Below are 16,275 nucleotides of genomic sequence, written 5' to 3'. Positions count from 1 at the left end.
TTTTTTATCAAGGAGACAGCAAGCTGCAGGCTTAGACCGTTCCGCAGACAATAATCTGTAGCCAGAATCTAGCAACAGTGCTTGTTTTCATTGTATTCATTTTAATTTTTGCTTTCTATTGATAGCAAGTGATGCTGGTTTTCCATTGATGGTCATGATATAAAATTTCAGTTAAAATACATTTATTTAAGTAAGATATTGAGTTGACTTAAATAAAGTAAATTAGGTGAATAATAGAAGTGCAGGATGTGAGTAATGAAACAATCTGAAGGTGGAGCACAAAGGCCCAGCGCTAGGGAGGTCTTGCTGCAGCCCGTCCAGTTCCAGCAAGGGTGGCGGCCACCAGGCCGAGCTGCTCTCCTGGTTAGTGGTGCCATCCGTCTGCGTGGGCTCTGTCTCCTGGTTCTGTTGCCAGCCCATTATCACCTTCCAGTGACTTTGAACTGGTTCCACCAGCCACTTTCCTGCCAACAATTCAGACCTTGCAGCCTATCCTGTGTCCTGGGGAAACCACAGTGACCCAATTACTCACGTCTAAGTGGCCCTCCTGTCAGCATGCAGGGACTCATTAAAACACAGCTAGAACAGCCAGAAACGTGGCATACAACGCTGCCCTTTCTAAGAACCACAGTCTGAAGTCAAAACATGTTTCTGGTAATGTCACCGTGTGCAGATTCCCATTTTCTTCTTCCCCTCCCTCGTGCTTTTGCACATTCAAACACCTGCCCAGGCGATGTGTGACCTTGGGAGGAAAAAATTTGGTGTTACAGGACTCCATGGCCAGTGCCACTGTCCAAATGCCACTGAGGTGCTGGACAGCAGCAGCCACTGAATGAGCCAAACAGTTCTTTTGAACGTCTGTGCGTGATGCTCCCTGGCTCACCAGCGTGGCTCTGCCCGGCTGCAGTGCATGAGGACGGTTAGGTGATGTCTCTGCCGGTGTTTCTGGCATCCTCCTGTGGGTCTACCTGTAGAGCCGATGGTTCCCATGAGCCCAGGGCTGCTGACAATTCAAAATGGCATTTTTTCTCTGGTTGGTTTGGCAAAAGGAGATATTTTGCTGATGGAGTCCCAGTGGTGATGATTTACTGGGCCCTTAGTAGGTACCTTGTGTTTTACATACGTTCCTGCATTAATTCTCCTGGCAGTTTTATGTTGTGTTTGGTACTGTCCCCATTTCCTGATGAAAAGCTTGACACTCAAAGAGGTTCGGTGACTCTCCACAGGGTTTGTGAGCAGCAGAGCTGGGCATGGACCACACTGATCTGAGCCTCAGGGCACATCTCTCATCTCCGTGCTTGTGCTATCTGAGGGGAGGTGAAGTTTCCTTTTTTTTTTCTTTTTTAATAATTTTAAGGTTCTGAAGCTTAATGCCCCAGAGTTGTGTCTGTTAGCACACTGGCCAGAGCAGATGGAACACACAGAGGGCATGAATAAGGAGAGTCCACTGAAAGGATTGTTTATAAAGGTATGGGCAGGATTAAGAATGAAGTGCCTGGGGATCAGCAACAGCAGAAGGCCATTTATGCCTCTAGGCCTGAAGGGACGAGGGAGAGAGAGAGAGAGAGCGAGCATCCTGGAACCCAGAGAGACCTGAACCTGTAGGAAAGGGACCCCTCACTAGCAGGAGTGGCCCGGTGGAGGAATGAAGTGGTGTCAAGCTATATCCCAGCAGGTCAGCTGACATCCGCTGACCTCTGCTTCCTTTTACCCCCTGACTCTCCTGGTGCCACCATTGGCCAAACTCAACCAGAAGCCAGAGGGCAAGGGGGCTGGTTGATGTAGCCCACAGAATTCACTTCCAGGGCAAACAGAGGATGGTGCACATTGAACCTGGAGGGGCCGGGGAGAATACCCAGCACAGAAGCCTTAACCTCTCTGAGCCTTAGTGACTTGAATTAGTCATCTGTTGTGATGTAACAACACTCAGAGGCTTAAAGCAACAGTATTTACTATCTCAGTTTCTTTGGGTCATGAATCCAGGCACTGCATAGCCAAGTTCTTTGTTTCAGAGGCTGCAGTTGAAATGTTGGCTACGTTGCAGTCATCCCAAGGCTCACCTGGGCAAGGATGTGCTTTTGAGCTCACATGGTTACTCACAGGACTCAGTTTCTCACTGGCTGTTGGCCAGAGGCAGCCCTCAGTTGCCGCTGTATGGGCCTACCCAACACACAGCTTGCCGCATCAAAGCACGCGAGCCAAGAAGGCAATAGAGAGAATCCACTAGCAAGACAGAAGCTATAACATTTTGTAACCTAATCATGGAAGTTACAGCCTTTGCCATAATTCTATTGGCTAGAAGCAAAGCGAGGGGATCATACAAGGTTGTGAATACCAGGAGGTGGGGAAGGTGAAGATGAAGCCCACCACAGTGACCTCATCTGAAAACAAAGCCAATCGTATCATAATGTATCATTGCCCAACGTGTTTTTCTTAGAGGTATGTGTAAGTCATTGAACACAGAGCCACACACATAAGGCATCCTCTGAAAATTAGATTCGCAGAAGTATCATGATGGGGAGCACACAACATTGTTTACGTGAAAGCATTTTGCAAACCAATAATTCTCAGTGGTTATCAGTGACCTCCGTGTTACAAAACAGTGGACATATTTTGGTCTTAATCTTATTTGATTTCTCTGCACAGCTTGGAAGTCTTGAACACTTCCTCCTTGAAACTCTCTTTTCTCCTGACACCTGAGATGATATCACACTCTCCTAGTTTTCTTCCTACAATTTTCTAGCATCTTCTTTGTCTCCTTTGCAGGTATATCTCCTCCACTGTATCATTGTATGTTGGAGTTACCTAACTCTTCGCCCTATACTTTTTCTCTAGGCAATTGTATACGTGTACATGGCTTCAATATGCAGAGTTTGCATTTTTTTACCCACATATCTTCCAATATCCCAAGCATCAAACTCATATATCCAAATGTCTACCTGACATCTGCTCTGAGATCTTTCAAAGTCACCTCAGTCTCAACTTGTCCCACATTCATCTCTGATATTCTTCCCGAAAATGGTCCTTCGGTGCTCTTATTCTCAGGGAATACTGCCACTTCCATTTTGCTATGTAAGGGAGAATTCTGGAGAGATATCTTCATGATGCCTCTGTCTCTCATTTCCAACACCCATCTATCACCGGGCCCTGTTGATTTCACTTCTAAAATGACTTCTAAATCTGTTTTCTCTCTTTCTTTGTTCTTTTTATTTCAAAATAATTTCAGATTTACAAAAAACTTGCAAAAGCAGTACCCTCACCCAGCCTCTTCATTGTACATACCCAGAGCACACTAGGAAAACCAGGAAATTAACACTGATGCCATACTATTATCTAGCTTGCAGATTATATTCACATTTTGTCCTTGCCCCTCTAGTGTTCCTTTTCTGTTCTAGGATTCAATTCAGAAATCTACCTTGTATTTTGTCATATCTTCTTAGTCTGCTCCAATCTGGAACAGTTCTTTGGTCTTTATTGTTTATGACTTTGAACATTTTTGAAAGTGTCAAGAATTCTGGTCAGTTACTTTATAGAGTGTCCCTCAATTTGAGTTTCCTTGATTTTTGTTTTTAATGATTAGAGCAAGGCTGTGCGTGTGTAGTAAGAATGCTGTAGCAGTGCCGGGGGCTTTTCCGTGCGTGATATCAGAATTATGTGAAGCCAGTATGTCTCATTACTGGTGATGTCAGCTTTGGTCATTTGGTGAAGGTGGTGTCTGCCAGGTGTCTCTACTGTAAAGTTACTATTTTTTCTCCTTCTAATTAATAAATATCTTGTTATACTTTGAGGTTATTTTGAAATTTTTTCAAATATCCTGTTTCTCATCATACTTTTGCCCACTAATTTTATCGTCTACTGGTGATGATTCTTCCCTTCAACAATCATTACTTTGGTATTTGTCAAGTGGCAGTTTTCTATTTCCATCATTCCTTCTACAATTACTAATTGGAATTCTACTGTAAGAAAAAGCTGCATCTTTTCCTTCATTTGTTTATTCAATTCTTTATTTACATTAGTATGAATTCAAGGGTAATGATTCTGTGGGTTATAAACCATGACTATCACCATTTATTTTGTTGCTCAGGTTATTCTGGATCTGCCCATTGGCAGCTCATCTGTCCTTTCGACACACTCCCATTATTTTCCGAGCATGTCGTTACTCTCTACGACGGAAAGGTGTTCCAGGCTCATCCTTCCCTGCCCTAGCCATGTGATCTGTTGTGGGTTAAATTATGTCCCCCAAAAGTGTATGTTCAAGTTATAAAATCCCTGGCATCTGTAAATGTGGCCTTGTTTGGAATGAGGGTCTTACAGATGTAATCAAATTAAAATGAGGTAGTACTGGATTTGAGAGACCTCTTACCCAGTGTTAGCGTCCTTGTAAGATGAGGGAAATTTGGACACACACACACACACACACACACACACACACACACACACACACAGAAGAGAATAGCACGTGAAGACACAGAGATAGAAGACACACAGGGGAGAGGCAGAAATTGGAGTGATGTGGTCACAAGCCAAGGAATGCCCAGTATTGCCAGCCACCACCAGCCACACCAGAACCTGGAAGAAATGAAGAAAGATTTTCCCCTAGAGCCTTCAGGGAGAACATGGCCCTGCTAACACCTTGACTTCAGGCTTGTGGCCTCTAGAATTGTAAGAGAATAAATTTGTTTTAAGCTACCCAGTTTGTGGTACTTTGTTATAGTAATCCTAGGAAATTAATATAGAACCAGTCATTTCTCAGAGAATCCCTGTATTTTTTTTATTGGAGGATGGTCTTTTGATACCAAGATCTGGGTGCCAGGATCTCCCTCTCTGTCTCCTTTCCAGAATCGTCTTGTCTAGTGCATCCTTACATGTTGGGATAATCTAACTCTTGGCCTAGGCACTCTTCTCTTCTAGCTCTATACCCTTCTACATAATGGCATATTGCCCTTTCCTGCAAGTTTACCCACAACCACAGTCCAAGCCATCATCTTATCCAGTGTGGGCAGCTGCAACAGCTTCCTCACTGACCCTTGCGGCCCCTGCCCTCCCAGCCAATTCAGTCTTTCCTGTGCTCATCTTGATAATGTTGCCAAAATGACCTTGTTTAAAAACAACTTTTTATTCTAGAACAGTTTTAGATTTATAGGAAAATTGCAAAGCTAGTACAAAGAGTTCTCATATACCCCACACCTAGTTTCTTCTATTATTAACATTTTAAATGAGTATGGTACATTTTTCACAATTAAGGAACCAATATTGGTACATTCTTATTAACCAAAGTCTGCACTTTATTCATGTTTCCTTAGTTTTTACGTGGTGTCTTTGTTCTGTTCCTGGGTCCCATCCCGAGTACCACATGACATTTAGGAGTCATATCACTGTTGGTTTCTCTCGGCTGCTATAGTTTCTCTGACTTTTCTTGTTTTGATGACCTTGACATTTTTGAGACGTACTGGTCATGTATTCTGTAGAATGTCCCTCAGTTGGGATTTGTCTGATGTTTTCTCACGAATCGACTGAGGTTATGAGTTTTTGAGAGGAAGACCACAGAGGTAAAGTGCCGTTCTCATCACAAGGATATGTACAATCCAGATGATTTATGACTGTCGATGTTAACCTTGATCACCTGGCTGAGTTAAGTGTTTGTCGGGTTTCTCCGGAGTGAAGTTACTCTTTTTTCCCTCTTCCCACGCTGTATTCTTTGGATGAAAGTCACTATGAGTATTTTACAGTTAAAGAGTAGGGAGGACAAAGTATCTTCTCCCTGAGGACAAAGTATCTACATCTAATTATTCAGAATTCTGCACAGTAGATTTGTCTATTCTCCCCTATTTGTGTATTTGTTCATTTTTTGTTCAATCATTGGTTTGTATCAGTATGGAATTATGGATATTTATTTCTTACTTAGGTTTATAATTTAATACAACTGTATTTTATTGCTCAGACTGTTCTAATTTTGGTCATTGGGAGGTGTTTCAGTTTGCTCCTGCATCCTTTCATCAGACCCCACCTGTGTGTGTGTGCATGTGTGTGTGTGAGTGTGTTGAATCCTTCCTTACTTTCTGGCTCTACAAGATGCTGCAGGCTAATTTTGTATATTCTCTGTCTCAGTTCTAGAATCAGCTATTTCTATCCAAACTGATCTTTTCAAAATGCAAATCCGATTGTTACCCAGCTGTTGCCAAAATCCTTACCTTGGCATTCAGTGCCCTAGACACCCTGGGTCCTGTTTGCCTTTTCAGGCTCATCTTGTCTCCCTGTGGAACCCCTATGCCCTGCCATTGTGACCTGATTTCCATTTGTATGTGCCGTGCTCTCTCCTGCCACAGGACATTTACACACTCTGCTTTCCCCAGCAGGTTCCGCCTCTGCTGTGCCTTGTTAGTTCCTCCCCATGCTTTAGTTCTCAACTCCTCGGCTAGCTTTGCCCAACCTCCTGGCCCGGCTGTTTGCTTTATTACATCTTCTCCAAATACTTCTTTATTATAACGCACCTCATAGTTGTGGGTGCTCTTGGGTATTTGTGGAATGAATGAATGTAAGTGAATTACTCTATGATGTTTTTATTCATTTGATTATCTTACTGAGTGCCTAATAACAGCTGTGCTAAATTCTAGCAAGAGAAAGGTACATGATATCTGGTCTCTTGTAGTAGAAAAATCTGTTTAACTTTTTAAATTGAGCATTTCCCAAAACTTTTTTTGAGCATAGACACCATGGCATAGCTATTAACATCATCTGGAGGTGGTGTTCCATAAGAGAAAAATTTAGGAATTGCTATGTTAGAATTTCCACGAGGGCATGGATCACATATCCATTCATTTGTTCATCCATCCAAGTGTCTGTTTATTCAACCATCTGGCAGTCTACCCAACAAATATTTCATGAAATTTATGATGTATCTAGAACTAGAGATTTAGAGCTAAACAAGCCTTCATGGTGCTTACATTTAGGTGCAAATGATAGACAATACAAGTTTAATGTTTTTAGTAGTTGCCTTAGAGTTTACAATATATATATATATTTAACTAATTTAAATCCACCTTCAAATGACACTGTACTGCTTCATGTGTAGTATAGGTACCCAATAAATACAGTTTCCCCATTTCTTCCCTTTTGTCCCTGTGACATTACTGTCATACATTCTACTTACCCATATGCTATAACCACCAGGTACATTGATACTGTTATTACTTTAGACAGGTGCTTGTCTTTTGGATCAATTAAAAGTTATATAGCACCTCTTGTATTATCCCGGATAGAGCGGGAACCCATTCTACTAAGTGAAGTATCATAAGAATGGAAAAACAAGGACCACATGTACTCACCATCAAATTGGTATTAACTGATCAACACTTAAGTGCACATAATAGTAATAACATTCCTTGGGTGTCGGGAAGATTGGGGGAGGAAGGGATGGGTATATACACACCTAATGGGTGCGGTGTGCACCGTCTGGGGGATGGACACACTTGAAGCTCTGACTTGGGTGGGGCAAAGGCAATATATGTAACCTAAACATTTGTATCCCTGTAATATGCTGAAATAAAAAAAAAAAGAAAAGAGATTTAATCTCCTTTTATTTCTTCTCTAATGTTTTTTCTTCCTTTACGTAATCCAGGTTCCTGACCTATATAATTTTCCTTCTTACTGAAAAACTTTTACCATTTCTTGTAGGGCAGATCTGTTAGAGACAAAGTCCTGCAGTTTTTGTTTGTTTGAGAAAGTTTATTTCTCTTTTCTTTAGAAAGATAATTTCACTGGTTACAGAATTTTTTTCCCCTCCCAACACTTTAAATATGGCTTCTGAAGAGAAGTCCACTGTGATTCATGTCTTGGTTCCTCCACAGGAAGTATTTTCCCCCCATGGCTTCTTTGGAGAGCTCTCTTTTGTCTTTGATTTCCTGCAGTGTGAATATGATATGCCTCTGTATGTGTGTGTGCACGCATGCACGTGCACACGTGTGTGTGTGTGTGTGTGTGTGTGTGTATGTGTGGTATGTTTCAGCATTTATTCTAATTGGTGTCCTCAGAGCTTCCTATATTTGCAGTTTGGTGTCTGTCATTAATTTGGGGAAGTTTTCAGCCATTATTCAAATATTTCTTCTGCTCCTTTCTCTCTTTCTTCTCCTTCTGGTATTCCAATTACAAATATGTTACAGCTTTTTTACTTGTCCCACAGTTCTTGCTCTGTTTTTATTTTTATATTTTTCCTCTTTGCATTTATGTTTATGAAGTTTCCATTGACCCATCTTCAAGGCCACTGAGTTTTCCTTTTCTTGTGTCCAGTTTACTGATGAGTTGTCAAAAGCCTTCTTCATTTCTGGTGCAGTATTTTGACTTCTAGCATTTCCTTTTAATTCTTGCATGTTGTCGTCTTTTTTCATGAGGGTTTTTAATGCATCAGTTATAGTTATTTTAAATTCTGTATCTGATAACTCTAACATCTGCGTCATATCTGAGTCTGGTTCTGCTCCCTGCTTTGGCTCTTTGGACCATGTTTTTCTTACCTTTTGTTGTGCCTTAAGTTTTGTTTTGAAAGGCAGACATGCTGTATCAGGTATAGGAAGTGAGGTAAATAGGCCTTTATTGTGAGGATTTATTGTAATCTGGCTAGGAATTTGAGACTGATGTAGCTGTAGATATTGGAGGCTTCAGATTCCTCTAGTGTCCTTGTTTTTTTTTCTTCTCCTCTTAAGTTTATACTCCTCCTCAGAGAGTCTGTGTTTTGCAGCTCTAATAGTAATTCACTATTATTATACTAGAGTCTTGTTGGCATGGTAGTAAATTGTGGAGGAAGGAGAGTGTTCTAAAACCTTCCGATTAAATCCCAGTATTTCAGTGGGCCTGTCTCCCCGGGCTGTGGCTGTTACAAGTGTTTCTCTAGAGCCTTGTCCACCCAGCCCGTTACTCCCTTCCCTGGCTGCAACACCCCAAATCTATATATTTGAGTGTAGGTTGACCCCAATGACTATGTGGTTCCCCCCTTGGGTGAAGCAGGATGACTGGAGGGGCCGGAAGTGGGACAGTGCCCCTCCCTCAGCAGGGGTGCCTCAGGCCACATCCCCCACCTGTTTTTCCTGTGTGCTCAGTTAGGATTTTATTTATTTATTTTTCCAGCTTTATTGAGGTATAATTGACAAATAAAAGCTGTATATATTTAAGAATTATATATATTATGGATATGCTGATCAGCTTGATTGGGGTAATCATTTCACAATGTGGGCCTTTGATTAGAGGAAAGCACTGGATTCATTTCACAAGGATTACACTTCTTGCCCTGCCGGGGCCACCTGGGCCTCTCACTTGGATCTTCACCATGAGGACCTGGTGGGGTTTCTGAAGGTAAAGTTTATGAAACTGTGGGGTCTTTCTAAGATAGCAGCCCCCATGCGAGACCATACTTAGCCTCCAGCGATGCAATGCATCAAAATTAGCATTAGTATTCCTGCCAGTTACGTAGTTCCAGTGTTCTACTCTCTCGAGATTCTGGGTAGTTTGCCCTGCAACCTCACTTCATGGACGGCTCCAATAAAAGTCATTGATTTTCAGTTAGTCTATCTACATTTTGTTGTTGTTGTGAGGATGGGAATGACAACTTCTAAATTCTTTACCTGTGGTAGCTGAAACTAGAAGTTAATACACTGGCAATAAACATTTAAACAATGACACAGTCTGATTTCGCTTCCCCTTCCTCCTAAATAGATCTCATTGTCACTAGGGATTCCTAGATGTTCCTAAAAATTTGGGAAATCCTGACGAGACTGAAAGAAGCTTGTCTCATAGGCGTAATCTCATACTCTGAGCCGCAGGCTTAACGAGGCTATGCCGAAGTGGCAGAGCTTGGAGGGAGTCTGCAGGGAACCAAGTTTCCCTTGGTAACATGGATCCAGAGAACAAACCAGCTGGAAATAAAGCAGAGTAAGTTGATTTGCATCAAAATTAGACCTTCTTACATTTTCCCAGCCCCTCAGCTGCAGGGTGAGTTCGAATTTCTACTCTAAACTAAGAGCTAGTTCATTGTTAAATGGGTCCACTTGGACAGGCACAGCAGAACACCACGCGTGTAGGAAATGAAGAGAATTCTTTGTGCTAACATCTGTGCGGTGGCGAGTGATTCATCAGTCAGCTACATGCTGGCCTCCTCCACTCTCCTGGAAACCATTCACGAAGCTCTCTGAACGGTATCTTAAAGGCCCCACACTGCCACATCCCAGGGTCATGAACTCTCAGATCCACCCTCTTCCCCTCAGCCAGCCATGACACAGGCCTGATCTTGTTCCACTTCCCATTGTTACATGCACATCTGGATCTTAGGCTGTCCTTTCAAATGCCAAATTGGGAGAGGTCTCACCCCGAGGCCTCTCTTGAGCGAGGAACTACTTACTTACCATCTCATGAAAGCATAAATGAGGGCTTGCACTGGGCTGAACTCCCCAGCTAAATAAAATGGCTCAATGGTGCCGTGTTGACCTAGCACGTTAGACAATGAGAAACTCTTTCAATTATTCTGAGAGTGGCTGTTAAGAGGATGAGAAATCAACTGTGTTCAAAGTTGGCTTTAATTTCTCTAAAGGAGATGATTTGCCAAAAAGGCTTTGACTATTTAAAGACTGTTACCTGAGCAAGACATTTGGGTAATTGGGCATTTGATGTTGGTTTGGTGTCACCTTTATGCATATTGAGATGATCATGTGACTCTAAAGACCTTGTTTTACTTTAATTGGAATTCCTGCATGGGAGGGGCCGACATGAGCTCTGGCTGGAGCAGAGAGTTCCCTTTGAACGGCCAGTGTGGATAAAGATACCTTTGGCACCTTTTTCCTTCTTTGTTTCAGTTAAGACACTTCTGGTTGTAAGGAAGAGAAACAAACTTGCGATGCATTTAGCAAAAAGAAAAAAAAAAGAGAAAAAGGAGAAGGAGGTAGTTTTATTTATTTATTTTTAAATGAGGCTGTAGTAATGTCTTCAGGAAGTTAAATGTCAGGATGTAGTGATATCTCATAAGAATGAGAGCTGGAAGGTGGAATGTCATTAGGAATCTTGGCAATCACTTTGATCCCTTTACCTCCCGCTGGTTTCTCTGTATGCGTCTCTCATTCCTTTGTATCTCCCAACCAGCCTTCAGGCTCACTCCACCAGCAGGTCACAGGATGGCTGCTCCTGAGGTCTACAAGTTTATACGATCTCATTTTGAGTCACCTTCAGCAATATGACTGGTTATATCTAAGTGCCAGTTCTGGACTCCTGAGAGAGAGAATCTGATCTGAAAAGGTGTCCATCCCAGTAGAGCAAAGTACCCTGCGGGTGGGTACTTCTCAGAGAAAAGGGATGTCTTCTCAAAAGAGCCCCCTACAATGGACTTCATATGTAGTGTTAGCCCCATTTTATAGATGAGGAAACTGAGGCTTGCCTTGCCCATGGTCACATAGCCACATCTATCTTTGTTTCCCCTCAGTGAAGGTTATTGGGAGGAAATAGTTATGTTTTGGATGAAAATTGGTGATATTCCTGTCGCAGCTATTTTTTAAGGACGGGAATTACCTTTTTTAAGGAAGGGAATTCATCAACAAGATGAATTGTTTAGAAAAAATCTTCTCTGTAATTTTGTCAAAAGGAAATACTCTTTCTTAAAATAGAGTGAGAGTAAATGAGAGTAAAATTTTAGTAGCAAAGAGAAGGATTCCTAAAATAATCTGGGACAGTTATGTAATCACAAAGCTCTTTGGTATTTCCGTATTCAAGAAAAATTAAAGGCAAGAAATGAACAAGAAGGGAAAAAATTCTTTATAAAATCAAAGCCACCCTGTTGGCCAACAGTTTGAGGTACCCTAAGACTTTTTAGAAGGAACAAGCTACTTAAATACAAACCAAAACTTGAGCCATATGTGGAATTGAGCTATCAGGGAGAAACTGAAAGATAGAAAGATGAACTTCTAATCTGACTTCTGTAATTTTCTAGTTTCCTAAATCTATTAGCTTTTTTCCCCTGACGTACAGTGTTGGGGTTGTCAGAAATAAAATCAGATCGCATTTTTAAAAAACTAAAAGTTCATTGTATGTTCCAAAGAACAGTTCTTGAATTGGGGGGTCTTCAAATGAGGATGGTAAGACACTCACTTTGCAGCAGTGACAGCGCAGCTTAAGCATAAAGGAGAAAGTATTTTGACCTTTGTCATGATTGGCTGTTACACATTAATGTTCTTTTTAAACAACCAGAGCCATTTAAGCTAATTTACTTACAGCTGTTTGGTTTAATTTCACTGAATCATATTGACAAGGACGTAAAGCTACATTTTGTGTTGCATTTATGATTAGAGGTTAGCGTTCCAGGGAAATCAGGAAGACTTAAGTTTTGGTTATGTTACTATGGGTGGTTGGGATAACTCTAAACTGTGGCTTCCATTTAAAATTTTTCTTTAATGGGACCTTTCAAACTTGAGGATACTTCCGTGTTCTAGGCTAGATCATATTGTGATTTATTAAAATCCAAAGGAAACCACCAACGGAATGGTAGTTTCAAGACAGTATGAAATGGGAAGGATTTAAGTGGCTTCATGTGTCTTTTCGTTGCTACCAAAAGAATGCCCGAGGAACAGCGGATGTTGCCATCCATCTGGAATAGTCTTAATGGTCCTGTGCTCGCTGGTCCCTCTCGTCTCAATAGCCCCGTGCCCCTGGTTGACTGCGTTCTGTAATGAGAGGTAGCTTGTGATCTGGTCCATTCTCTGTAGACTCTACCAGCTCACTTTTTCAGCAAATGGGAAAGGGGTGACATATTAATACTCTTCCGAGGCAGATGGGATTAAGGGAAAATCCATCAAAACAATGGCTTGTTTTCGGATAATTCACAAGCCGCCAACCACAAAGATTGTGCCGGAGCTTGTCAGATGCTGGGTTTGTGTTTCAGGACCCCCCCTCGTCAAAGCCACTGCCATCTCCCTGGCTACCGTCTTGCACTTGACACCACCCTTCGGGCTCTGTGCCTGGCTAGGAGGAAGTATTACAAACTAAACTTGATTGTATGTATTTCCGCAGCCTCCCTCAGTGTGACTGGGAGCACCTACTTTCCTGTGGTGTGCCGATGACGTCCACACAGTTCTGCCAGGGACCTGGTTTCAGAGAAAATGGGATGGAATGCTGGTCATGATGGAATTAGATGAGACCCAGCTACATGGGAGTGACAACACAAAGCAGAGAAAAGGCATAATATTTTTTTCCTAGCAAAATTATTCTGGTAGTCTTTATACAGATGGTGGTAACACTAACTCATTCATCAAATACTTGTTGAGCATTTACTCTGTGCTAGATTATCATTGAGAATATTGGCAGGAATGCCAGAACCTAGTCATCCTGTGAACTTAGAAAGTTTCTTTCTTTTAACAATAATGAAAAGTAATAGTGAATCTCTCCGATTTAGATAAAAACATTGTTTAAATAATTTGGTTCTTTCTCCCTTTCCTTTCCATGGTTCACTATGCTCTGAATCTACAAGCTCTAAGAAATATGAGAAAATAATTTGATATTGGTTAGGATTTGCATTTTTAAGTCGCTAGAAAATTCTCAGCTTATTATTTTTAATTTATTGATTAAAATAAGGGCAGCAAAGATAGCAACATCACAGCAAATTGTAGTTTGCTTTTGTCTCACTTTAATCCTTTGCTCTTGAACACATTTTTATTACCTAAGTTATTGTTCTGTGCTCTTTTCCCATAAATTACAACTACCCTAAGGATTTTGTTTCTAATGAATACATAGTGACAGCATATTTTGCTTAGCAGCCTGTCTCAATTTGCCATACAATGCAAAGCCTTGCTTAAAATAACTTTTTTTGCATGAGTATTAATGCTTCAAAGTCAATTAAAAATATACAACTTATAAATACAGAAGAAAGAGCAATCTACTAACTTAACAAGGACCTTAGAAAATTTTTGTATGAATACTGTAGATTTCAGTTCTAAGTGTATTGTAAGTAGACATAAAAATCTGAAAAATGGTTTAAAACTGTTAGTACTTTGTATGTATTTATTAAGTGACATAAGAAAGCTTATATTCATCAACATCCAAAAAATCTGAGACTTCCAGTTTACATAAATAGATAAGTTTACATAAATCTATTTACATAAATAGATAAATTTGTCCTTGGTCAATTTGTGGAGACATATATATATATATGAGAGTTGAAAGAAAATGATATCACAGCAGCTGACAAATATGCAGGTAGAATGACCTTGGGTTCCACTGCTTAAGAATAATGAATAATGATGTTTGTCTAATAGTTTCTTTTTTCTTATGAGAAGGGAAAATCTCTACATGTTGGTGCCAGGGACTTTAGGTTTCATTTTGGTGTTTTTCCTTATATGCCCCCTAACAAGTGCCTACTTTACTTTTGATGTTTGGAATGGATAATTGTTTAGATCAACTTCCTCTCTTGATTGATCTAAGAAGGACCTTTGGAAATGTTCTTCCTCACTCTTATATGGTTTTAGTGTAACTTCAAACTTGAAGGAAAATGTTTGCTGAGTTATTGGGGAAGGCCTAGGTAGGAAAATACAAACCTCCCTGTATCAGTAGAGATGGGCCATTTATATGAACACATTTTAGGAAACAGCCCCAAAATCATAGTGGCTTATTAACAAAAGTGGTTCTTTTTCTCTCTCTCAGACCTCATATCCCATTGTGGGTTGCCTGGGAACTCTGCCCCACAGAGTCACTCAAAGTCCCAGGCTGATGACTTTGCCATCATTTTGTAGCTGTAGCTGCACCATGTGGACTACGTGGCATCCTGTGTTGCCATGGAGATGGAAAAAATACCAGAGAATTGAGCCTAGGCTTTTCACTGCCTCAGCCAGAAATGACACACATCACTTCTGCCCATATTTCACTGTCCATAACTGGTTATATGGCTAATTGCAGCTAGGCTGGGAAACGCAGGGGAGAAAATGGGAGGAAAATCAAACATAAGTGTGTTTGCCTTTGGATCCAAATCCTGTTTAGAATTACAAATTGTGGGATACAGAGAGCTAATGTATCATTCATCATGTTATTCTTAGACCTTTGGGATATTATTTTCCAAGATTTAAGTCTGATTATAAAGAGTCAGACGTAGACCCTGGAGCTTGGAATTTCCAATCTTCAACTGTTATTCAATATTGAAAATTTACAATTAGAAAGGCTCCAGGTCTTGCTAACCTTCCTAGTGAAGCATGTTTTGATAGTTAGATTCATACACAGAAGAGTTCCTGCTTAATGAATTAAAAAAGTCTAGGGGTAAAACTGGCTCCTTGACTCAAGTTATTTTAGCAGAAACTGGTCTCTTTCTGTATCTGGCTTGCTTCAGTGTGGTGGCTTTGTTCTGATGATCCATATGGGGGCAAGATAGCTCCAGTGACTCCAGCTTTATATCTGAGCAGATTCAAGTCTAGTTGGAAAGAGCAAATGTCTTTTCTAGTAACTTTTTCTTCTTTTTCTTTTTTAGTGGACATATAATAATTATATACATTTAAGGAGTGTGTAGTGTTTCAATACATACAATGTATAGTAATAAGATCAGGGTAATTAGCATATCCATCATCTCAACATTTATTATTAGTTTGTGTTGGGAACATTTGATATCCTCTTTCTAGCTATTTGAAACAATACAATATATTATTGTTAACTATAGTCACCCTACAGTAGTATAGAACACTGGAACTTACTCCTACTACCCAGTGGTAATTTTGTAACCTTTAACAAATCTCTCCCTGTCCCCTCTTCCCCTTGCTCTTCTCAGCCTCTAGTATCCTCTTTGCTACTTTTTGCTTCTACAAGATCAATCTATTTTAGCTTTTTCATATGAATGAGAACATGCAGTGTTTAACTTTCTATTCCTGGCTTATTTCACTTAGTGTGATGTCCTCTAGTTCTATCCATGTTACCATAAATGACAGGATTTCTTTCCTTTTCACGGCTGAATAGTATTCTTGTGTATATGAAGCACAATTTCTTTATTCATTCATTTTTTTGTTGGACATCTAGCTAATCTCTTTCTATACTTAATTTATTGAAAGTTTTTATCGTGAAGTGGTGTTGAATTTTATCAAATGTTTTTTTCTGCATCTATCCAGATGAGCATTTTGAGGGGAGCATTCTAGTCAGATTTATTTTTGTCTTTGGCTATTGTTTAGTTCTCTGGTGAGATTTTTCAACACTGCAATTATCTGGTTATGGGGCCAAATCTGATTTAGGGGGTTTGAGGTGGTGCCATGAATCTATGTGTTTAGGTTTCTAGGGCATATT

This window comes from Lemur catta, chromosome 17, assembly GCF_020740605.2.
Source record: "Lemur catta isolate mLemCat1 chromosome 17, mLemCat1.pri, whole genome shotgun sequence".
Taxonomy (NCBI): domain Eukaryota; kingdom Metazoa; phylum Chordata; class Mammalia; order Primates; family Lemuridae; genus Lemur; species Lemur catta.
This window is presented reverse-complemented; position numbering follows the sequence as displayed.